Here is a 26311-nt window from a genome sequence, read left to right as displayed (position 1 = left end):
ACCGGAACGATACCTCTATTGGTATTATAACTATTATAATTACCTTGACCTTGTGCTAAACCTTGTGGTGGTTTAAGCTTGGTTGTTATAATTATTATAATTTCCCGACCTTGTCCTTGTCCTTGCCTAAGTGGAGCTTGATTATAGTTGTTTGCTTGCCTAACATTTTGGTTATTAAACCTTGGTGGTGAAACTTGTTGATTGTTTTAAGCCAACTAAAGTTGGGATGTTGTCTCCATGGGGCATTAGGAATAGGATAGTTATTAATGGAATAAACATTATCTTGCTTTAATTGTTGTTGTTCATAGGCGAGAGGACAATAGGAGTCGGGGTGCTTAGGACTCAAACGGAAATTACATGGGTTGGAGTTAACATTCATTCACGGGGATAGGCTTTTGTTGAGCGAGAAATAGCCTCAACCTTTTTAGTTAGAGATTGATTAAATTTTAAGTTCTAGATCGGGTTTCATCTCAAACATCTTGGCGGCCTTAACTATTGAAGAAGAACTAGCGAGGCCGGGGATATCATCACTACCCCCAATTGTTATTACGTTTAGTTTGATCTTCTAAAAATTTGTAAGCCTCAGGGGCTCCTTTACTTTGGAAACTACCCCATTCATTATGTCAAGGACTTCTTTATGGTGATGTTGAAGTCCTTTGAAAAAACACGAACTAGCGTGTCTTTTGCTGGGTTATGGTGTGGACACTCTATAAAGCGGATCGGTGAAAGCGATTCCAAGCCTCAAAAATGATTCATGAGGATTTTTTGTGGAAAAAATGAATCTTGGAAAGCATCTCATCCGTCTTTAGGGGTGGGTAAAATGTTCCATAAATAGGTGAACAAGTTTAGCCCACGAGTCCACGAGTTAGGTCTTTGGCGCTTAACTAAGGCACTTGCCTTATCGGCTAAGGTGAAGGGGAAATACCCTCAATTTAATTTGTTCCTTACCAACCGTAGGATGATGGAATGTTGTAAGGACTTGTTCAATCCTACGCATGTGTTGATAAGGTTTTTCATGGTCTAAACCATGGAAAATGGGTAACAAATTAAATATGTTTGGGGAATTGAAAATCCCCACTTTACCTACTAGAGCGATGCAAGATTTAGGGCTATCACTCGAGGCTTTGTAAAAGTCGGAGAGAGGAGTCTCTTTCTTCACCATTATGTCGGTGTGGTTGGTGGAATATTAGTTAGAGGTGTAGTGATTGGTATACTCGATAGATTTGTTTGTTGGCGTTGGCGGTTAATTACGTTGGTTTTTTTCTCCGACCATACCTTAATCTCATGCAAGTCTAAGTCTAAACCGATAACAATCCAAACAATCTTGATATATTAGTATGAACCTCTAACTAAAGATCACGAGGTATGGAAGAAAGGAATACCTGATAAGCGTCCTTGCTTCAGCTTATGAATAAGCGTCTTGTTTACAGCGTGTTGATGTAAATAACAAGTTAGAACACTAAAAAAATTAAAAATCGAAGTTTGAAACAAACTGTTGAAATCCGGAAAAATTTGGCTTAGAAGCGCGGGCTCGCATAGGGCTTCAAGCTCCTTGTTGATGTTTAGCGGCGTGTTAGCGTCGTGTTGTTCGAGGTTCCGTATGCGCTCCTTATAAGCCTGGTCGCTTCGGTGTAATTTTGTCGCGGAATTTTTCAATCTTTGAAATGGATAACCACGGTATGAATCAAACAAAAGGGTGGGTGGGTTTAATGGGACTTAAAATGACTAAATCTATTATGAAAACAATGCTAAAGTGCAACTAAGATGGCGGCGCGCCATTTTGATAATGATAAAATTGAATAGTTTACCTCACGAAATGAGCGATGAAACTTAAAGCGTAAGTAAACTAAAACTATTTATGATCCTATATGCTTATCAAAGATTTCTCTACTCTCAATCCTATGAGATATAGTGGAGTAAGGAAGTTCGTTCCACTCCTAGTGCTCTAGCATGGAATTGTTTTCTAATCTAATTAGTCGGTTTTAAGTCTAATGAGAGGCTTCACTGAGGTGTGTTATACTCACGATACCTATATGAAATTAATTATGTTGAATCTAACTAAATGCTATGGAAATATGATTGTTTTGAATCTAGATAAAGGATTAGAGGGGAATTGAATCCACCTCGAATCCAACTTAATAACCTAGCATAGATTCTTGTATCTCGATTCTTACGTTCTTCACGGCAAGAAATTGAGTTCTAATCCCTAGTGTTCATGGCATTTCTACCAATACTAACTAGCATGTGAGGTCGTCCACCCATTCTCATGGCGAATCCACGACCTTCTAGATTGGAATAGATTCTACAATGCTTCTACACTATACCACTAAGTTTTCATCAAGGCTTCATCAACCCTCTAATGGAGGTTTTAAATTTTGAATCATTCATGATCATTCCCATATGAATCTAAACTAAACATATTATCAAGATTGAAATTTACTAATCTAAACTAAAACGACAATTAAATTCTAATTAACAACTAAAAAATGGTAACCAACAATAATTAAAACTAGATCTAATAGATTGAAATAACACAATTCCGAAATTGATAAAATAACTATTTTATTTATCTAATCAATCAAGAACAATGATTCAAAGACTTAATCTAAAACAAGAATTGAAAATGGAACTAAAACTTAATTTAATTAATTAAACTAGATCTAGAATTATCTATATTGTTTTAGGTCTAAAAAGCCATTAACAAAGAGCTAAGCTTTGGTTTTATATGTCCAGATCCAAAAATCGTGCATGGGCTTGGAGCCATGTTTTGGGCGGAAGAATCAAAGCCCAAAACCCAATATTTTCGGGTCCAAAGGCCTCTTCAGCTGCAGTTGGCTTCAACAGACTTTTCGTCCACTTCTGCTCCTCTGATTGGGTCAAAGCTTGGACCATTGGAAAGCTCTTTCCGAGCGGTTGTTTTGACATAAGGTAGGCCCCATTCAAGGTCTGAGTCAAAAGATCTGACCATCGAAGTTACCTGCCCGACTTGTGTCTTTGTTTACGCCCGTGTTGACTTTTTCAGCTTTTGGCCCGGGCTTTAGGAAGGCTTTGTCTTCTTGAATCTAGGCCTTTAATCACGGAACTCCTTAGTAACCGACCTTTGCTATTTTATCTCGCTAAAGTGGCACATTTCTGCACATAATGGACTTTGAAACCTGAAATGCATAAAAACAATGTCGGTGTTAACTCTTAATTATTACTCACATAATTGGTCTAAAAGTATGACTGTTACAGGGTTAAAACTACAGTTTTGGGCTCTTATCAGCGATCTAAATACAAGCATATTATTATGATGTAAACGGTTAAAGATCATCATCATACTAATATTGCTGCATGCGGCATGCCTGCATCTACCCAAACTAGATGTTGCATCTACCCAAACGGTTTGACTTCTAGTTGGTCCCAAAGTAGAAGTCAAACTTAAGACAATGGATGGGGTTAAAATTTCGATAAGAGATTTTTTTTTTCCGTCATACTTGCAATGGTATATTTTAAATTAGTTGTATCGGCCAAATTAAGGACCAGCAGGGGATGACCGCCTCATGTAGGCGAGGTAGTATAGAGGCAGAGAGAGAGAGAAACCTGAGGATCGAGTCCAAAACATTAGAAGGACGTGGACTCCAGAGATACATGAAGAAAAGGAGGGTTCATGAGCTTGAGGGGATGCAAGTTAGTAGAACATACGTCATGAGTAGGGTATCCAGGCCGCGATACCTAAGATGGTAGGTGGGCGGTTAGCGATCGTGGGGAGAGAGAGGTGGAGATCATGGAACCAAAAAGCAGTTAGCGGTTAGAAGCTATAAGAGGTGAAAAAAAAGAAAAAGAAAAGAAGAAAAAAAATAGAGAGAAAGAGAAAAGAGAGGTTGTAAAATCAGAGACTACATTTTGATTTTAGAGGTTGTAAAATTTGATCATACGTTTGGCACCGTCTATGGGGAACACGAGGTGACCTGCGATCTAGTGATAGGAAGAGAAAGTTACAGAATGACAATGATAGCTAAGAAAGTAAGAGGGAGACCAAAAAAAGTGAGAGCGGAAATCGGGGAGGAAGAGACCCTGAGTGTAGAGATGGAAGAAACGCAGGAGGAAGTTCAAGATCTGTGAGAGGCAACCCGACCTCAAGGGAAGAGATAGTGAGGCTGAGGGAGGAGAATGATGGTCTTAGAAGAGAGAGAAACTACACAAAGAGGGAGGGACTAGAGAGCGCCGGAGAATAGCGAGGTGGGAGGCTAGAACTAGGAAGCACTTCCGGGGTTGAGAGGTGATCTAGAAGGAGTGGTCACGTTGGAGGTGGTCCAAGCAATGATCGAAAAGGATAGAAATGCAATCGAAAGGCGGAAAGGAGAAACCAAGAGGCGGTGAAGGTGGTGGTGGCGTAACTTCAATCCCGAGAACCCGCTAGCAAATGCTGTTTGGAACTCTGAGGTACTTAAAAGGTTCTCATAGCCGAGGTTCGAGCGATATGACGGTATAGGTGATCCTGCAGACCACTTACACCACTTCAGGCAGCAGATGCCGCTGTGGCAAGAGAATAAATATGATGGACTCTGCTACATGATGTTTCCTGCCAGCCTGAAAGGGGGAGCTTCATATTGGTATTACTGATTGACATCACGAAGTATAAATAAGTTCAAGGAGTTGGAGCAGGCATTTGTGGACCATTTCATTCATCAGAAACGGAGGGTAGTGGATATCCTAGACCTCTTCAACGTCAAACAGAAATCCGCCGAGACACTAAGGGAATTTTTGTGTAGATTCAAGGAAGAGACGTTGAGGGTGGAGAATTTGGATGAGCACACCGCGGTCATAGCATTCCAGCATAAGTTGAAACAGGGAACTAGAGTCCATGAATCTGTATCCAAAATTGAAGTCACTACGTTACATGCATTGTATCCGAAGGTCGAGAAGTACATACGCTATGAGGATATGTTGCAAAGAATTACCAAGGAACCTAGGAAGACAGAGAAAATCGGTCACAGTGTAGGACATGGCGGAAAGAAAAAGAGAGGCAAAGGCTGCGGCAAGAGAAGGGGGGTCTTCTGAGGGGAAGAAACACACAAAGCCGAGAGGTAGAGACCAAGGTAGGAGAGACATTCGTGAGAGAAAACCATACCGCGACATAGCGTCAACTCCTCTGAACAAACCCTTGGAGGAAATCTTGCCGCTAAGCAAAGGGATGCAATATTATGAAGGTCCGAGAAGTACACCTAGAGAGTTGGAAAAGAAGTCGTTCTGTGCCTACCACCAGATCAGAAACCACAAAACCAATGAGTGTTTCGCGTTACAATGGTTGGTAGAGAGAATGATAGAAAAGGGGTTGCTGAGGGAGTTCATCAAGGAGACCCATCCGGTCGAAGGAGCACTGGCCATGGCAAGGATTCTAGGTACAATCAATGTCATCTTTAGTAGAGAAACAATAGGAAGGAATGCTCCACGGGGGACAAAGGAAGGAGGGCGACCAACATCTGTGAGGATAAATGAGGTATCGAGTATTCCGCGGCCAGTTCCAGGGGCCACTGTGGGGGATGGGAGGATAAAGTTCACACCGAGGAATCTGGAAGCGGTAGTCTCGCCTCACGAGGACGCACTGGTAATAACAATAGCAATGGGTAACTACATGGTGAAGAGGGTATTAATAGACTGCGGGAGCTCAGTCGATTTGTTGTTTAGGGGCGCGATGGAGGAAATGAGCCTCGCGAAGAAGCAATTGAAGCCCCCTCAGACTAATTTGTTTGGATTCAATGGTAGCATGACCGAACCCATAGAGGAACTAGTGCTACCAGTGACTGCAGGTCCGGTGACAGTGTTCACTCGTTTCATGATCGTGGACTCTACTTCACAGTTTAACGCGATCTTGGGAAGAAGATGGATTCACGAGATGAAGGCAATCCCATCCACCTACTATCAAGCGATCCATTTTCCAACTAAGGGAGGAATGTATGAGATAAGGGGGGACCAAGTCGCGGCTCAAAATATTCACCAGGTGGTGGTTCGCGAATTGATCTGCACACCAGATAAGGATACACAGGGAGATGGCGAACCCCGGACATAGCAATTACAGACCGCGGTAGAGAACGGAGAATTGTCAGTGGGGGCAAAGACAATGGATGAGGTGGAGACAGTGAACGTAGGTACCGAGGAAGAAGAGAAATTTGTGTCTATTGGGGCCGATTTATCGGAGAGTTAGAAAGCAAAGTTGACCGATTTGTTAACAGAGAACAACGATGCTTTCGCATGGTCTGTAGAGGATCTGGTGGGACTGGATCCAGAATTTGCTTGTCACAGGTTGCATATGAGAGAGGGCGCCAAGCCCATCCGGCAAAAGATGAGAGGTTTAAAACCGCAGTATGCGCAAGGAATATGAGAGGAGATACATAGGTTGAAAGCGGCCGGCATAATCCGCAAATGCAAATTCACAAAGTGGCTCTCAAACATAGTCGCGGTTCCGAAAAAGAATGGAAAAGTAAGAATGTGTGTCAATTTCACGGATGTCAACTTGCAGTGCCCGAAAGATTGCTATCCAATGTCGTGGATAGATGAGCTGGTGGATATGACTGCGGAGTTTAAGTTTTTCTCTTTCATGGACGCATCAATGGGGTACAATCAGGTGTTCATGTATGAGCCGGACCAAGAAAAAACCATGTTCATAGTAGAAGGAGGAATCTACTGTTATACCCGAATGCCTTTCAGTTGAAAAACACCGGGGCCACATTTCAGAGGGTAGGGGAGAAGATGTTTGAGAGCAAAATCAGAAAGGGAATGAAAATCTACATAGACAATATGGTAGAGAAGAGTATGACCGAGGAGGGACATCTGGAGGGATTGAGGGAGACGTTCTCGATACTACGGAAATACAAGCTGATGTTGAATCCTGAGAAATGCACCTTTGGGGTGACATCGGGAAAGTTTTTGGGTTATATCGTCACATACCGCGGAATAGAAGCAAATCCGGACCAGATCAGGGCTTTGGTGGAAATGCAATCACCACAGAATGTGAAAGAGGTCCAGAGGTTTGCAGGAAGAATTGCGGCTCTCAACAGGTTCATTTCAAAGTCTTCAAACAAGTGTAGACCTCTGTACCTACTCTTGCGAAAGACAACTGACTTCCAGTGGACCGAGGCATGCGAAAAAGCTTTCCAGGAGTTAAAGGTTTATTTGGGAAAAGCCCCAATCCTGTCGCGACCTGGGCAAGGAGAAAAGTTGTATCTCTACTTGGGGGTGTCAGAGTACGCAATCAGCTCTGTGCTGATAAGGGTGGTGGACAAGGCAGAAAGGCCGGTGTACTTTTAGAGCAAAACCATGTTAGATGTAGAAACCATATACAGCAGGATCGAAAAATTTGCTTTGGCTTTGGTTTTCTCAGCGTTGAAATTGAAACCTTACTTCGATGCTCACTCAGTAGTGGTGGTGACTAACTTGCCACTCAAACAAGCCTTGAAGGCGGACAAGTCAGGAAGAATGCTGAAATGGGCAGTAGTGCTGAGTTCATACGATATAGAGTACCCGAGTTAGGGCGGTGAGGAGAAGCTATGGCGGCGGAATTCTGGCGAATTCCCGAGGACCCTAATGGGGAAGAAATGATTATGGAACGAAAGGGCGATCCCAATCATGACCCATTCGATCCTTGGGATATGAGGAATGGATGGGTCTTCGCAGATGGGTCTGCGATTGACATAGGGAGTGGAGTTGGGGTGGTGTTGGTTACACCAGAAAATAACTGGCTAGAATTGTCGATGAAATTGGGGTTCGCAGCTTCGAATAATGAGTCAGAGTACGAAGCAGTAATAGTAGGGTTGGAAATGGCCGCTGATCTGGGAGTGAGTGAATTGACGGTGTATTCAGATTCCAACTTGGCAATATGTCAAATGAATGGAGAGTTTGCGGCCCGATGCCCCAGGATGGCGAAGTATTTGGAGGTATTACAGAGAAAGGCTAGCAAATTTACTATGATCAAATTCGCTCATCTTGGCCGCGGAGAAAACAGACACGCCGACGTTTTAGCGTATGTTGCGGCGGTTCTTCTGGGAACCGAGGGTAGAGCCGTTGAAATCAGGGTGCTAAGCAAACCAAGTACATCTGAGGATGAAGGGATTTGGGAAGTCACTGAGAAAGGGTCAGGATGGATGGGACCCATAAAGAGTTTCCTTTCGGGGTCAGAGATCGAGGACAAACGAGAGAGGAAAAGAATGGAGCAGATGTCCCAAAGATACACTTTGATAGATGGTGACATGTACAGACGAAATGTCAGCAGTCCATTGTTGAAGTGTTTGGGGCCTCGGTAGGTGGAAGAAGTCATTGGTGAGATTCATGAGGGAGATTGTGGAAGCCATTCGGCAGGGAGGACGACGGTGCACCGGTTGTTATCACAAGGGTATTTTTGGCCGCACATGAAGCGAGACACAACCGAATATGCCAAGATGTGTGAGAAATGTCAAAGAATCTCACTGCTAATACACGCTCCTGCAGAATCCTTGCATAAAGTGTTTAGCCCTTCGCCTTTCGCCATGTGGGCGCTAGACATCGTCGGACCGCTACCCATGGCCAGTGGCAAACGAAGGTTCATGTTGGCCGGGACTGACTATTTTACCAAATGGGTAGAAGGTGTGGCACTGTAGCAGGTTAAGGAGGAACAAGTCATGAAATTCTTGTGGGAGAACATAATTTGCAGATTTGGGCTGCCGCATACTATAATCGCGGATAATGGGACTCAGTTTACAGGGGGTAAGGTACGTGATTTCCTCCAAGCGTTCAAGGTGAAGCAAGGGTTCTTAGCTCCTTACAATCCGGAGGGGAACGGTCAAGCAAAATCCTTGAACAAGACTATAATGGATAATTTGAAGAAAAAATTGGAGGATCGAAAGGGGTTTTGGGCAGACGAATTGAACCAGGTGCTATGGGCATACCGAACCACACACCGAACGTCCACTCAAGAGTCGCCATTTGCCATGGCATATGGAGTAGAGATAGTGATTCCTGTAGAGATGGTGGAGGCCACTACTAGAACCAGAGCAGTAGAAGAAGGAGTCAACAAAACTATATTAGCTACTGAGTTGAACCTTACAGAGGAAAAGAGAGACATAGCGCGCATCAGATTGGAAGAATACCATAGGAGATTGTAGAGGCAATATGACAAGAGGGTAAAGCCACGGCAGCCTGTGTTGGAGACCGCGTTACGACGAAAGTGACCCGCCACCGTGAAAAGGAGAAAGACGGAAAACTGGGGCCCAATTGGGAGGGGCCCTACACTGTCGTTGATAAGGGGAGCGCTGGGACCTATCGGTTGTAGACTCCAAAGGGAAAGGACATCGCGAGACCTTGGAACATCAGAATGCTGAAGAAGTTCCATGAGTGATGCTTTGTACAGTTTTATTGTAATTAAAGACAAACTCCTAAACCTCTAGAGATTGTTATTCGAGTGTATGGTGATGTTTTGTGTTATATGTTTTATCATTGAACAGAGTGCAATTGGGACCAAATGATATGGTGTTTTTATTAGCCGCGAACTAACAGAATAATTTACTCTGGAGGCAGTTTCCAACTTGTGGAAAAACTGAGCTGCCTTAACCAACTTAATGGCTGCCAGAGACAACGGAGGGGACGAGCCTTACGCGGATGACGAGGTCCAAAACCAACTGGGGGCAAACTGAGCTACCCCCAAACAGCCTCACGGCTGCTAGAGACAACGGAGGGGACGAGCCCTTTATGGACGGGCGAGGGTCCAAAACCATCCGGGGAAACCGAAGCTTCCCCAAACGGCCTCCGGCTATTACAGAGACAACGGAAGGGACGAGCCCTTCGCGGATGACGAGGTCCAAAACCAACTAGCTGCCCCCAAACAGCCTCACGGCTGCCAGAGGCAATGGAGGGGGTGTGCCCTCCGCGGACGATGAGGTCCAAAACCAAAGTGGGAGCAAACGGAGCTGCCCTAAACCAAGTCATTATAGACGGCTAAGTAGAATACAGATAAATAGAGTTAGCACAAATTGGTAAAACACATTCCAAATGAGATAATAGCAAAAATGCATCAAGTCAGATGAATGGGGAACAAAGAGTGAGTAACTTTATAGCCCGCTGGGAACACCCAAAAATATGGGACGCAGAGTATTAAGACAACTAGTTAGGAAGCAAAAAATATCGAAGTATAAAACAAAAGAGTGAACTCCAAGTTACTGCTCCTCAGCCGGTTCTTTCGGAGTGGGATTTTCTGGCACTGCTTTCGTGGGTGAGCCTTCTGATATTTCTACCACTGCGTTATCTGCTGCCTGGAGGGTGCTGAGTTCTTCTTCAGGCAGCGGAGTGGAAGTGGCAGTTGGATTGGCGGCCTGGACAGGAGCAGATGGTGGCAAGGGAAGGAGTCTCCCAGCTGCAGTGAACTCATCTAGTTGACGTTAAAGTTCTCTATCAATTTTCTTTTCGGCCAAAATGCGGAAGCGATCAGAAGCAGCAGTCAGGGATTGGTCAAGAGTGGCTTGAGCGGTGGCCTCCATTGCTGCCTTCTCGCTCGTCATTTTAGCCTGAAGGTTAGTCAACTATTGCCGAAGAGCCCCTTCCGCGGTCATGTGATCATTGTGGGCCTTTAGGGCCGCGATACGATAATCATCGCGTTCTTTATCCAACTTAGCATATCGCGCTTTCCAACCGTCAGGCCCATTGATCTCCTGCTTTGTCGCCTCCAAAGTGTCTAGGGTGTTGGTCAATCCGTGGATGACATAGCCTATATCCAGGCTCAGCTGAACACAAAAGGGACGTGAGATACAAGAGAAAAATACAAGGCAAAAAGAGAATCAAGACGAGTCACACCTTCTCCCACCCAGTGTAGATAGCAGCACGATGTGCGACAAAGGTTCTAGAGTCGCCATAGGCTTGGTCTCGTGGAAGATGGGGGCCACTGCAGCATTGTCCAAGGTCGAGTCTCGAGTGGTGACCGGGCGATCCCTAGCTTTGAAGTCGGGATGCCATATTTCGGGCCCAATAGGCAAAGGATCCTTGCCATGACGGCGTGAAGAAGCCAAAGGCCGTGGTCCTGTAGCAACTGGGCCAGAGGGGGCAGTAGGGATAGCGGTATTTCCATTATTTTACATCTTTTAGCAGGTGGACCCTTCACCGTCGAGTCAGTGGGATCATCTTCCGGGTCTCTTGAGCTTGGAGACATCCATGTTCTGGGTGGGCAGAGGGGAGCCGGTGACTGCAAAATCATCTTCCCAATCAGCAAGGGAAGAATAAGAGCTGGGGACACTTGCCGGGATGGATGAGACAGGTGCAGCGGTAGGAGATACGTTAGAATGAGAAGCTACAGCTCTTAGGGCCGAATGAGAGATCTTCTTGGTATAGCCCCTCTTCTTAGTCTTGGGGGGAGAAGGTTTGGGTAATCTCTCTTTAGGGGGAGGCAGACGGTAGAAAATACCTTGATACTTTCCAAAATCTTTGAGAGTTGGATCAAGGAGAAGAGGAGTGGCTTTATCAGGATCGATGCCGAGAATGTCACACTGATCGTTTCCTAAACTGCGGAGTTTCTAGAAGATTTCAGAATAGACATGGGTGTAGATTTGAGAGTGTGAGTCGGGACTCCAACCTGTGACAAGGAAAGTTAAGCACGGTATTAATGAGAATTGTAAAAGGACACTTAAGCTGATTAACTACACTTACCGCTCTTGAGAAAGTGTAAATGCCTTAGAGAAACTTCCAGAGGTATGTCCGCTGACAGAAAGTTCCCGGACACATACAAAGGGTAGTGGTGCTAGACTTTATCAGAGGTGGTGATGTTGAGAACGAAAGACTTCTTCCGCTGACGACTACAAAAGGATTGATAGCCTATACTGCCAAACTTGGTACTCTTTTTTATGAAGTAATGGGCAATGATATCGCGGAGTTGGATTTTGGGAGAATTCGTTTTGTTATAAAAGTTGGCAGCGTACATGACGCGCCATAAATTGCCAATACCTTGACATGGCGGAATGTTGAAATGATTGCATACTTCCACATCCAGCAATGACAGGGGAAATCTTAAGTCGGCCACTATTTGACCGACCGTAGCGACCAGGCACCTTGGGCGCGGTTCTACAAGATGAGGGAAATGAGTTACTCGCACATATGCTCTAATATCACATCGTCAGGGATGCCATAAGCGGCCTTGACCACATCTAGGTTGGGTCTGCGGTAGTATGAGGGAGGTGGAGGAAGCTTAAACGATCTCCCTGAGGTAGAGGGGACAGCGATAGGGCTCGTCGACCCGGAGGCTGGGGACACAAACTCATCCGCGATGGAGTTACTAGACCTAGAGGGTGGGGTCTCCGATCTATCAGATCTGATGGCAGAGGAGTTCGATGACTCCGTAGCAGACATAATGCACACAGAACAGATGATTAAGGCAAGAAAGGTTATTGTTTCCCAAGAAGCGATAAGGTTGAGAGATACAAAGGGGGACACAATAACGCCTAAGGTGCAAGGGGAAGAACTAAACTTTGATCGGAAACTAGAAAACTGAAAATGGAAAAGAAAGAAAAGGGAAAGGAACAAACCTGACTTTCGGTCAAAATGCGAAGCTAAGGAAGAGAAGAAGGCGTAGAAGTATCGGAACAAGGGCAAATAAAAATATCACCAGGGAAAGGGAGCTAACGGGCCAGATGAGAGAAGGGCAAAAGAGGGGAGACGGGTGCTGAGTTAGAGAGAATGAAAGAGAATGGAAAAATGGAGAGAAGATGAAGTGTTTGAGCGGGATTTGAAGCATCAGGGGCAAGAGGGTAATTTTTCTGGTGATAAAACCCAAAAGCCAGAAGAGATGGACCGGAGGATGGGCGCCACGTGGATTTCAAGGAACAAGGAGTCAAGTTCTGCAGGTAATCATGATGCATGGGGGCATGCTGAGCACGCATGGGAGGGGACAGAGAAAACACGTGTCAGTTGGGAGGAACACGCACCAACACAAAAAGCAATTAGCGGTTAGAAGCTATAAGAGGCGAAAAAAAAAGAAAAAGAAAAGAAGAAAAAAAGAGAGAGAGAGAAAAGAGAGGTTGTAAGATCAAATACTACATTTTGATTTCAGAGGTTGTAAAATTTGATCATACATTAGCACTGTTGGATAAACATTTTTTGTATAACGGACTAATGAAGTTGCCCACTATATATGGTTCTGTCACTATTTGTTTTGTTTTTTTCGTTCCGTCCGGATCCATTGTGAATGATTTGCCCATTTTAAAGTGGGTGGAATTTTCTTGCGTGCTCCATGGCATATTTTGCCACGCAAAGACAAAGGAATTTGCCACATGTGAGAGCAAATTGTAATAAAATAAAATTTCACTAGCCAATGCAAATCAAACACCAGCGAGTTATTGTTGTCTTTGGAAAATTTGCCTTTGGCATATGGTTGCAAAAATTGCAACGCTTATTACATAATAATCAAACACGGTCTTGCTTCAGACTGTATCACCAAGCAGCTAAACAATATTTGTGCACGGTAGACCTTTGTCATGCGTCAAAATTTCATAGTAAAGACGCAATTTGATATTACTAACTCATTTCCTTCATTGGCTTCCTCGTCTTTCAACCATAGTTCGTGATTCCGAACGAAACTTTGGAATTCCGTCCAAAATTTCAGTTTTTCAAAAAACTGGAATTTCGAATATAGAGTTGAAATATTTGAAATTTCAAAATCATCTGAAATTCCGAATGTAATTGGGGTTGAAATTTAATGAATTTTGGTTTTGAATTTGTCGGAATTCCAAAAATTCCAAAATTCTGAACTATGCTTTCAACTTGAAGTTCATATATCTACCATTTTCTACTCCATTCTTTTAGCTCAACTTTTGTATCGTAAAAAATGAGTGGTAGTAAGTACTCACTAGTGAGATTGCGTGCAGGATGGGCTCACCCTGACTAGTCAGGTGAGGTAGCTGGTGAGTAGTTAGGGCCTCACCAAAATGGGGGTCTCTTATTATTCATTTGAATAGTCGGCCTTAAGAACATCTTATTAGGAGAGATACCAGAAAAACACCAAATATTTGAACCAAACCAACACCAAGCAATTTCAGGAGAAACATCAAATATTCGACACCAAACCACGCATGGCTTTCACAAAACCGCGCAAGAGACCAAGCCCAAGCCCATGTAGTTTTCGGTATAAAGCGACACATTAAAATTTGGTGTTCGAAACACTACAAGACAGAGGCCCAAACTAACACCAAAGCCCACGCGGTGTTCGCCAAACCGCGCAGTTTATCCAAAGCCGCGAGAGAGATTTGATACAGCACCAAAGCAAATACCAAATTTTCACCGATTTGGTGATTGCTTTGGTATTTTTTTGGTGTTTTCATCAACATGTGTCTCTCCTGAAGATGAAAAAACACCAAATTTTTAAAATTTTAAAAATTTGGTGTTTGATGCTAGGATAGTGCCTCTTCTAAATATGCTCTAATTTGCTTTTGATTTTTTTTTTTTTTTTTACTGGTGTTCCTTTACCCATTTGGGCATTGTTTTATACAAGCCAATCAATTTTATAAAACAACGCCACAAAGGTAATTCATCAATTAATTAAACCATCAGCTCATCAAGTCCATTGTTGCACTCATTATAGGGAATAAAAAAAAGCATTTATTTTTCGCTAAAAAAAAAAACTTTTCACCTATCTCTAGCATGAATTTACAAATTCCATGTTCAAATTCAAACACTTCCTATCTCTATAAATATGCAAGAATCGAACTAATTTAAGCACAAGCAATATAAATTTACACTAAATATATAAAATCCTCATTTTTGGCTTCATTATAACTCTCCCCAAACTTATTTTGATAATATAGAGGTTATATAGGATTAAAATCGACTGAAATGTGTGCCAAGTTTATTTTATGTAATAACTCCAAGGCTGAAGAGCATAGGAAATTGTGTCATTTTCAGATAGTGACTACGTATTCTCGCTCTCACTTATATCTATCTAATAAGATAGGGTTTTTTTTCCCCACTAAATGACAAAATAACAGACAAAGGATGGCTCAGATCTGTTTGAGCAAGATCAAACGACTGTTCTTCATCCTCACTTTTCTTTTCGACTCTTTCTCTCCAATATCGAGTCTCTCTCCAAAGAAGCTCGAGCCCGATCTATTCTCTCTGATAGAAGGCTGTCTTTCTTCAAGAGAAGGAAGGAAGCTCCCGATCCACTATTCCTAAGGAAATCCCGATCTGCCTCCATGTTCGGTGAGTCATACATGTTAAGCATAGAAAAAAAGTTTCCTGAACTAATGATAGTTTGTGTAATCTCATGTTTTTTTTCTTGAACTTTCTTATAATAATTAGTTGTTTAGCTTACTCATTTAGTTATTTTGATTTTTGTTATAAGTTTGATAACTATAAACGCGGGAATTGTAAGTTTACTGTTGGATTTGAAGTTTAGGAAATAGTAGACGAATTTCTCAAATGTAAACATTGTGTTATCAAGTGCAATTGATTAATTATGTTGAGTTTATAACTGTTACCCCAAGTATATAGGCTCCTGATTCTATTAACTATAAATATGTTTGACAGAGTCGACTGCATGTAAGTAGTCTAGCTTATAGTATACCACATGAAATTTAAATCTATGTCCAGTGTATACTTTTTCCTTTTTTAGTTAAGGTTTGTGCGGAACTTAGGCTGGTTTACGAAGGGAGAAACGCTATGCTAGGATTGTGAAGAGAGGGTTTGCAGTAGATTTGTTTGGGCAGAATTCTCTAATTTATATGTATTATTTGATTAGGAGAATTTGGGATGCGAGGAAGGTGTTTAATGAGAGGTGTGAAGAATGGGGAAGTTGGTATTGCAAGGGAGTGTTTTGATGTGATGCCTGAAAGAGATTTTTAGAGTTGGAATTCAATGATAGCGTAGTATGTTGGAGTCGGCGATATGGAGGCTGCTCGAGAGCTCTTTGAGGGGATGGTGGTTAGAGATGTTGTCAATGTGTTGATGCTTTGTGTTTACCTATCCTTTGTGACATATTACAAGTTTCTTAGAGTATTTTGGTTTGGTTGATCTATGAAGATTGTATTGTTTGATTTTTAGGTTATGACAGGATTTAGGTTTTTGAAATGTTGAAAATACAAAAGAGACTCTCCTGGTTCTTTTTATTTTAAAAAATAAAAATAAAAATGATGATGTTCTTAATTGAAGACTCTCTCCCCTTATTTTCCTCATTCTCATTTTGATATATGTTGAATTAATAAATGTACAAGGGTATGTGTAATGAGTTAGTTTGTGAGAAATGAAATGCATAGAATTGCAATCATTAAGCTCACTTGAGTATGAGTAGTATAAAATGATTATGAAGTATAAAACTGTTGGAAATGGTTATATCATCGATCCAATGCTACCATAGAGATGGTCTCTTGAAGTGTTGTTCAAAAGTAATGTGCCTAGAGTGCTGACTGGCACAGGCATTCACTAGTATTCCAATAATGGAAACTTATTATGTGGTTTCAACTTCTCAAACACGCATCAGTTTGATTTTTCTCTCAAATTTTCGATCAATCTCTAAATCTCTGGGGGCGGATACAGGATTTTCCACCGGGGCTGCTTCCTATGGGTATTCATTTGGGTTTGGTCAGATTACCCGTAACCGAAAGTTCGGATTTTTGTCGGGTTTAGGTCATCCGAAAAACTAACGGACCAATTTCGAGTCAGTATCGGGTTCGGGTGGAAAGAGAAAAGCAACCACCGAAATCTACCTTATATCTGACTCGATCGAGTACTCTGTCAATTTTGGTTTCGGGTAACCAGATTAAACCGGTTCTTCAATACAAAAAATAAAAAAATAAATAAAAATTGAGATGGTGGAAGCTCAAAAACTCACTTCTCGTAGATACCAAAGTCGAGAAATCGGGAATTAAAAGTATTGATGTGATACTTGAAATTGGTCTTGGTGGTACTAGGAATTTAAGGAAGAAGTTATTAGAATTTAGATGCAGGGAAAAGGTTGACTCTTCTGTGGCAAGAATTGAGTCTAGAAAATCGATTCCTCATGTAAACTTTAAGAAATGGGATGGCAGTACGTCAAGGTAGCTGCTTTAGGTGAAGTTGTTCGATGGCGATGACCCAATTATGGAGAATGAAGACGATGTTATGGAGTTGTAGGATAATGATGCAAGGACTTTTCAAATCTGATTTTTGGAGCAAAGAGATTTTGAAGTTTTACTAGTGGGTTTTGGAGCAAATGATTTATTTTATGAAATCAGAAATAAAGAAAAAATGGTCAGTAAACTATAAACGCCAAAAAACCGCCGGACCGGTGGTAACTAGTGGGTTTTTCTATAAAACTATTTATCTTTGTAAAACAAGGCCGGTTGAACCGGTTCGTAAACACTTCTCAAAAATTGATTTAGTTTTATGACAATCAAACCAACAATAAATTTCTTGTAAAAAATTTATTTTTGGTCAGTAAAAAATTTTCTATAAACGCAACACTATAAGTCTACAAAATACATGTCTAATTTTCCGGGAATTTGTCGGGTTTTGGGGTCGGGTTGTTGGTTTGGTTTTGGGTTAAAAGCAAAGGTCGGGTTTGGGGTACCAAATTAAATCCCCACCAAACCCTAACCTATTATATCTTGGTTAAGTTTTGCGTTTGGGTCCAAATGAACACCCCTAGCTGCTCCAGCTAATTGTCACTAGCTACTATTTTTTTTCCCACTCGAGAATATATATATCTATTATAATAAAACAAAATGGATAGACAAAAGGTGGTCGGGATCGTATAGGGATATGTGTTAGATGAAAATAGGTGCACAGTCTAAATCGTTTTGAAACATCTTTGAGTAGTCTTTTAAAATCTATTATAATAAAACAAAATAGGTAGACAAAGAGTAGTCAGGATCGCGTGGGGATCTGAGTTAGATGTGTGTGGGGATTTGCATAAAGAGGGGTTTTAAATACAAATTCAATGCATACATTAGATGCATAATGTAATCAATGTTTCAATTAATTAAAAATAATTTATGTTCAATGCATACATTGGTTATACATTGGATGCCTAATCGTAATTAATATTTTAATTAATAAAAATTTAATAGAGAAAAAATATTTTGTGTTCAATACATACATTGGACGTTTGAAAGGTCTCCTTAATAACATTTAAAGTGTTTACTTAACACATTAAATACGCCTTTGACAAGTCTTCATCGATATTATGTATGATTTTGAAATATATTAAACCCCAAGATGTAATCTTGAAATACACTCGAGTATCAACCAATTTAAGATTGTCAGTTTGTAACCGTGCTAGACGGTTTATGTGACGTTTTGTTACCCGTTCATTTTCAACCAATTGGTTTCTTACCAGTTCATTTTCAACCAATTAATATTAATTTAAGAAATCGCGGGGTCTCGAAAGTTAGATTGGGGCATGTACGATCTAGAGCATTTTGAAACCCCTTTGGTGCTAATTCTCAATGACATTTAAGTCGATTCCTTACCTATATTAAACTTATTAAGTGTTTTTAAAGATTGTATTAAAAGAAATTAATCAATTACAAAAAAAAAAAAAATGGTTGTATTAATAGTAAGGATTAATACACCATCCAAGAAATTTTCAATTAATCAATTAAAAAAAAAACGGCTGTATTAATAGTAAGGATTAATACACCATCCAAGAAATTTTCTACACCATTTTTGAAATTTTGAAACGCCCGTAGTCTTTTGGAATGACCATTTACACAATATTATACTCATAATCAATTTGTAACATTCTCATAATTATGAATCATCAAATGACCCATCAATATAATGTACCTACATTACATTTTAGTCTTTGGAATTATCTTAATTTTTCCACAATTGTTGTTATTCTTAATTAAAACGGTAAACAAGCTATGATATGAGGTTAATTAGTATTCTCACATTAATTAGCACCATTAAAAGGCACCTCTAAAATGTAACCACTACTCAATAGTCAATAAAAATGACAATTTATCTTAGACTAGCTCTTAGTTTTATTTGTTTTTGCCATTGCTTTTCTTCTCTATTTTTCATTTTTCATTTTATTTTCTCATCAACATTTTATGTGTTTTCTTCGTTTATTGCTTCTGATTAAGTTTTAAATTATTTCCATTTAATTCTAACTAATTTGTTTTAGTCATGTTAGCCTTTTTTTATTTTTTTTATGGTGTGTAACTTTGATTTTGGTACTTTTACATATTTTTGTGAAGCTAATGAATACTATTGGCGGGTTTAATGCATTTCTAAAAACCAAGGACAATGATATGGGGTTCAACAATATGACGTAAATTCCATTGTTAGTTTGTTACGTACGTTTGTTACTCTGTTCACTCCATGTTGCATATATGGTATTACCAATGTTTAAGACATATTTGTCTTGATACGAATTATATATAATATTAATTAACCATGTTGTTGTTGCTTTAAGAGCAGTACGTACATGTTTCTTCGTCAATTTTAATCTATCTCGAGATTCAAGAAACTATGGCTTCATGATATTCTCAGAGTTGCTAACTATGCAAGGTAAAACTATATTTGTTCATTTCTCTTGCGACTGCCCACAAATATTTGTGTATGTTTTTTTGTCGTGCAATTTTAACATTAATAGTAGCAATTAAACATCAACAATTTCTTTATTTGCTTTCAACTTTTTAGCATGTTTGAATTGATTTATTTTGTAGTTTCAATTTGTTGATGATGAAGATGTCTAGGTGCAAGACAATATAGCTTGAGGTATGTTTTTTCTTTTCTTTTCTTTTCTTTTTATTTGATAAACAACTCGAGGTAGTTATTATGCTGGTAGAAGCTAGCCATAGCCCATAAGTCTAACACAATGTTATTCACGGAAGAAGAATGATTAATGTTCTCCAATGAGGCAATGAGTACAATATTGGTTTTGAGTTCAATTTGTTTTCAGTTCAGTTTGAAATTTTTGTTTTTGTCATTGTTAAAAATACATGCCTTTTCCTATTGAGCACCGTTTTGACTATCATTCATTCTTTTCGCGAAACCTTGCTGCAATCTCTATTGGTAATAATATTATTATTTCTTGACCATATCAGTAGCGAGTTTCTTTTGTATCAAGTAAGATCGTTGGGTACTTGGGTAGATTTGTACATCTTTTTCAACCCCATTTCTTAAATTTTGATTTTCTATGGTATTCCTATGTTATTGATATTTTATCATAAATTAATTTGTTTATTAGTTTATTAACAATAATTCCCCCCACCTACTATTATGTCTAATTTGTTCTACCCAAAACGGTTGATATTATAGTTATATAACTAATTAAGTTCGTGGAGAATCAATTAATATATATAAATTTACAGGGCGGAACGTACAAAAAATTTAACGTTTATGTTGATTGCATTGCTTTGTGACTTTTAACAGAGTGGTACTACACAGACCTACTTTAATTTTAGACCTACTATTGCGACTCACTATATTTGGATAACGTTAGTTTGCATTGCAATACACACGGACACGTATCTTTATGTAAATCAATGATATGATTAGGACTTTTAACACATCGGTAGGTTCAAATAGTAGGTCAAATAAGTGGGTCGGTGTAGCATTACTGCTTTTAATACCCGACACAATTGTTGAATTTCAAGAGCATAATACAATGATACGATCTATTAGAAGGCTAGAAGCATTCAACTAGCTTGGTTATATATTTATCGTTTGTGTTGAGAGTACTGCTCTTAATACCCGACATAATTGTTAAATTTCAAGAGCATGATACAATGATACGATCTATTAGAAGGCTAGGAGCATTCAACTAGCTTGGTTATATATTTATCGTTTGTGTTGAGAGTTTGTGTTTATTTTCTTGAAAAGTTGCCTCGCAATGACCTCATCTTCAAGGTCTTTTTTCTTAATACTTGATCTTATTTTGCTGATGAGAAGATTGTCTTGAAGTTGTTGGTAAAAAAATATGTAACACAAAAATACAATTTAGCATGAAAGGGTAATATATTGAAAGTTAAAATTACATCACATGAAGAGTTACCAAAATCTAAATATAAAAACGATATAGCATCAACTAAATTTACAATAATGAAATTTGAAATGGTAGAGTACTTTAGAAAGACCATGCACTCAATTCTTTAGAAAGCCTAGCAAACATGTGGCGGTTTGTATTCCAAACGGAATCATTGAAGTTTCCTTTTTCTTTACCAGAAAAATTATTTGATTTTTCAAGACTCCCATTAGTGGTAGTCGTTACTCAACTCCCTCTTCGACTTCCTTTCCCTGCCCCATTACTAAATCCAAAATTTTCTTTTTCTTCACCAGAAAATTAATTGGATTATTCAAAACTGCCATTAGTATAGTCGTTACACCCTAGCCTCTTTTGTTTCTCCATTTTCCTTTCCCATTCAATTCAATTATTCAATAGAACCACAATTCACGTATAAAACCCCAACTCCCCACTCTCTCTCTCCCAAGATCGGTGGTTTCCGAACTTGCTCAAACTCGCTTGTTGTAACCATCCCCCATAACTTTAGAAGGGTTCTATTAGGTATAAAACAACTGCAATTTCCAACATCATTGTCTAAGTCTTCCTGTCTTCGTCAATTTCTTAGAACTAACTTTTTTCAATCATTGTTCATTGGGCGAATCTTAATTCCAATTTCAGAATTCAATTTGGTACTTGCAGAGTTTTTCATTCTTTTTCTTTTTATTAATGATACAATTATATAGTTCCAATTCACTTGGTAGGTTTTCTATTTTCTGATTTTTATAATTGAACAAGTTTAATGAATCCGATCATGTTTGGTAAGTTTTCATTTTCATTTCATTTTGAATTCAGCTATTTTAGTTTGAATGAAACTATGCAAGTCTTATTTCAGGTTGCGAAATGGTTTTAGATTGCATCGTTCAACTTGGATAACTAATTAATAAACTCATTCTTTTTCTTTTTAATAATGATACAATTATACAGTTCCAATTCACTTGGTAGGTTTTCTATTTTCTGATTTCTATAATTGAACAAGTTTAATGAATCCGATCATGTTTGGTAAGTTTTCATTTTCATTTCATTTCGAATTCAGCTATTTTTGTTTGAATGAAACTATGCAAGCCTTATTACAGGTTGCGAAATGGTTTTAGATTGCATCGTTCAACTTGGATAACTAATTAATAAACTGATGCAGATTGTTTTGTGTTTTCTGCTACATACATTTCATAAAGACCATTATGGGAATTTTCGTAGATTTATTGTTTTTTTTGGTGTTCTCGACTGTGAGTACAATATTGAGAACTGTTGATGCAGTCGTGTGCTCCATCTTACTTTTATAAACCACATGTCATCAAGGTGTTAAATATACTCGGTTTGTGAGTATATTGGAAGAAATAATAACTACGTTTAGCTTTTTTGTTGCTTCAAATTCATTGGAGGTTATACTTATGCCAACCGACATGTATATGTAATGTTAGATGCTTTAGTGAAAACCAAGAAAAGTAGGTGATCCCCCACCCCCCCAAGTTGATATGCATTGATTTGATTTTTCCTTATTCTGATATACTTGCATGCCGTTTTGTATATTGACTCCAGGTGCAAGTGACGCTTACAAGGAGTGTTGTGAAGGACTGTATGGACTTGGTGTTTCAAGTCCTCATTAGACTTCCTAATTAACAACTAGAAAATTCAAAGGCAAGTATGTTGGAAAGTGGTCCCAGCTCACTTTCACATATTATATGTTACTGATGCTTAATCTTGATATTTTCTTGGGTGAAAATATTTCAATTATCAACGAGAGGGTGTGATAGTTGAGACATGTGCTCCAGTTCTATGTGAGCAAATGGACATCATGCCAGATTTGCAATGGTGCTGAAGAAATACCAACTTAACATAATATTTTAGTCAAGCCTTTATGTAAAAGAAAACATATTTTAGTGGGGATTAACCCGTTAATAATGGTGGAATGATTTTGTAATGTTATTAATTTTGGTGTTAAATTTTCAGGGTTACGAGTCAAAGCTTTAGTAGCTATATCTACCAAAGGCTTTGCGTGATAACTGACTTAAGAAGAAAACTCATGTGCTCGATGCCGTAGTCTGTTTTTGTTACGTTGAAGCATTTGCTTGGCAAAGAGGCTTTGTTATCTCAGCTACCAAAGAAAGTTAAGACACGATGGATCTTCATAATTATTTTTATCCATGGTCAATTTGAGAAAGTTTTTTTATTTTTTATTTTGCATGTTTGCAATATTATTATTATGGCATGTAGTATTTTATTTTGAGTAAACACATTTGAAAATAACTGGTTATTCATCTGGCTGTTTTCACCTTCACTCATCTTCGTCAACACATCTGTTTTCACCTCCACTCATCTTTGTCAACACATCTTCATTCATCTCTCCCAATCTTTGCAACTCTCTTACCAATTCTCCTCTACTCATTTATTTATTTATTTTCTTATGCAAATCCTATTTTCTTTCATCTTCTAAAAAGTTATTGAGTTACTTAATTGATGAAGAAGAAGCTGAAAAAAGCCATTAATGGTTTGCTACAAAAAATTCAAATACTATTTAATTTTTTTTATGCTCCAATCCCAATCAGTTTTCAAGCAGTTTTGTTAGATAGTTGATTATCCATAATTTCGTCGGTATTCCATATATTTACTCAAAATACCACTGGTGGTATGATGTTTCGTTTCGATTCCGTTTCGGTTATTGTATGATGTTTCGTTTCTATTCCGTTTCGGTTATTTGGAAAACTGAAATAATTGTCGGAATTCATCCGTGATTCCGTTCAAAATCACGAACTATGGGTGCACCAACGTTAATACCACAAATAACATAATAAGCACTTCATAACAAATTGTGCCGTAGGCACGGGTGATACCTAGTCTATTATAATAAAACAAAATAGGTAGACAAAGGGTGGTCGGGATTGTGTGGAGATCTTCGTGATCTCTTTGGAATTTGTGCACATTTAATGCACATTTATGTATTAAATGAGAGGGTGACATATATAGGAATTTGTGTAGACCTTTTTAATGAGAGGGTTTTTTAATACAAATTCAATGCACACATTGGATGCCTAATGTAATTAATATTTCAATTAATAAAAATATAATGGGCTAAAAAAATCACAATTTGTATTTAATTTTGAGTTGGATGGGGGACACGTGTGTGGCTTAAATTGCTCCAGTTAATTTCTACATTACTAAAATCATTAATTCCTAAAAAACATTAAATTACTAACATTAATTCATTTAATTCCTACAAAGGTTTAAAAAAAAATAGGACTTTGGGCCTAGGTTAAAAAAAAAAATAGGACTTTGGGCCTAGATAGGATGTGGTTTATATGGGTGATATATGTTTCCTAAGAACTTTTAAAGTCTCCTCTTAAAAGGAGATTCTAAATATTTGGCCGTTCACTTATGAAAACCAATCAAAAGAGTAACATATCAATAAAAGAAAAATGACGGGAGAGGAGGCCAGGGGTTTCAGTTTTATAATAATGAATAAAATTAAGTACGGTAATTAAGGCGTTTCCAAAAGGCTTCATCCGTGGGGCTTTACTATAAAATAGTCGAAAAACCGTTTCTGATTTTTTTCAAGAGTATGCGTAACTCCACTCAATTCACATCTTTCTCTCTCTACTTAAACAAAAAAATTTAAAGAATTTAAAGAAAGCTTTCACACAATTCTTCATTTTACAAAAGAACATGAGTGAAATTGAATTTCGCCTCTCACTTCCTCACGCAGCTCTTAGGTAATTTCAAATCCGATTTAAGCTCAAATAGATTCGATTTTAGTTCGGTTGGATTTGGTGAAATAAAATCTTGAAAATTTGGTTGCAATTTGATCGTTTTAAATTAATTTTCTTTTATTGGTTATGTTTGATGTTGGAAGGACAGATTTTCATTAGTGAGTTTTTGAAAAAGGAATAATTGGAAAAACATTGATTGTTCAATCGTTGACGATGACTAAAATTGAATGGAGGAGGTTCTTTCCGGAAGAACTTGATTCTAACTAACTAATTATGCAAAGAATGAAGATCACTCAAGCAAGGTATGAACCTTTTTGGATTTGCCAGCTAACAAAAATTTGATCTTATTGAACTTCTCTAATTGTGACAAATTTTACTGACCAAGCTTAAACCTAAATGCCTGGTACAATAGTTTATTGACATTTTTGCTTATTAATTTATTTTTGTTGTAGCTCAAAGTATAGCTTATTGATACTCAAAAGGTCAAAGGAAATTTCTGTGTTCATGTTAAATGGGTGGATTTAACTTCTCCTTTTGTTTAGTAAATGAATGTTCATGCTCCACAATTTTTGCTATTTTTCTTACAGTCATTGATAAGGAACTATAGTTTCTCAATTTTGTTATATGAGCCTAGAATCTTAGACTCAAATCGTATAATGTGATTTGTATGGTCAAGGTAGAGTCCATCATACCAAGTTCCCATTGTAATTTTGATAGTTACATTTATTGTCTTTCCCATTGTCATTTTGATGCAGGTACCTAAAAAATAAAAAATAAAAACACATGTATTCATCTCTCACCATCATAATTGCTTGGATAAAGGCTCAAAATTAAATGAGGGGTAGTTCCCACTTCCCAGATATAACCGAGCCTTTTAAATGGTCCATTCCAAGATTCCTTTTGGTATGTGCTTTGTCTCAATCTCTATTTTTTTTTTTATATCTACATCTTCTTTATTTTAGCACAAAATGTATTATTTTTATTAATTAGGAAATGAGTGTACACATGAAAATAGTCATAGAGGGAGCATTGTAGATTAAATGTAGCTTCTGAAGCTATTCAATGCAGGTTTTTGAATCTTGAAAAAACCAAGTTATGAAATTTTAGGGTTTGTGGGTTTGTTGTACGTTTGATTTCTTTTCTTCTTCATCGTTCACTTTTACCAATTTTTGGCATCGTTCAATTTTCATATTCATCATTCACTTTTATAACTACGATTACGTATATTATTAAGTATAGATTCCAGACGAACAGAGGACATGACGTGATGTCACTGTTTATGCATTATTATGTTTATGGAAACATAGAAGGATCTTTTGAAATATCTTCATTTTCTGATCTCATTTTATCTTCATGAAAATTGGCAATATCATAAGTGGAGTTATTTTGGCTCTTTGTAGCAAATGGACTGCTTTAATTATTTTCCTAAGCTAAGACTGAGAACAGGTGGATTCCTTTCTAAAATATTAATAATTCAACATAACAATTATATTAGGTTACATAACTTTCGTATGTATGAGCCAATATGAACTCAGTTTATTTCACAGTCAATGTGTGCTAACAGACTATGTTTTTTGCATTATCATTCTTTTGTGTGGATTTTAGTCAATTAAAATTTAAGAAAGTATCAATCCTA

General features: G+C 38.6%; 1 long non-coding RNA gene across 1 annotated transcript; it reads left to right on the top strand.

Annotated features, from left to right (window-relative positions):
* Positions 1-14636: 14636 nt before the first annotated feature.
* Positions 14637-22713, top strand: LOC147487667 (uncharacterized). The gene is made up of 4 exons (XR_015201544.1): positions 14637-15186; positions 19387-19476; positions 19635-19686; positions 22511-22713. It is a non-coding gene; the product is annotated as an uncharacterized LOC147487667 (long non-coding RNA).
* The last annotated feature ends 3598 nt before the right edge of the window (positions 22714-26311 follow it).

Source organism: Coptis chinensis, chromosome 7 (assembly GCF_015680905.1).
Source record: "Coptis chinensis isolate HL-2020 chromosome 7, ASM1568090v1, whole genome shotgun sequence".
Lineage (NCBI taxonomy): Eukaryota > Viridiplantae > Streptophyta > Magnoliopsida > Ranunculales > Ranunculaceae > Coptis > Coptis chinensis.
Note: the sequence above shows the minus strand (reverse complement) of the source record. Positions and strands in the feature narration are given on the sequence as shown.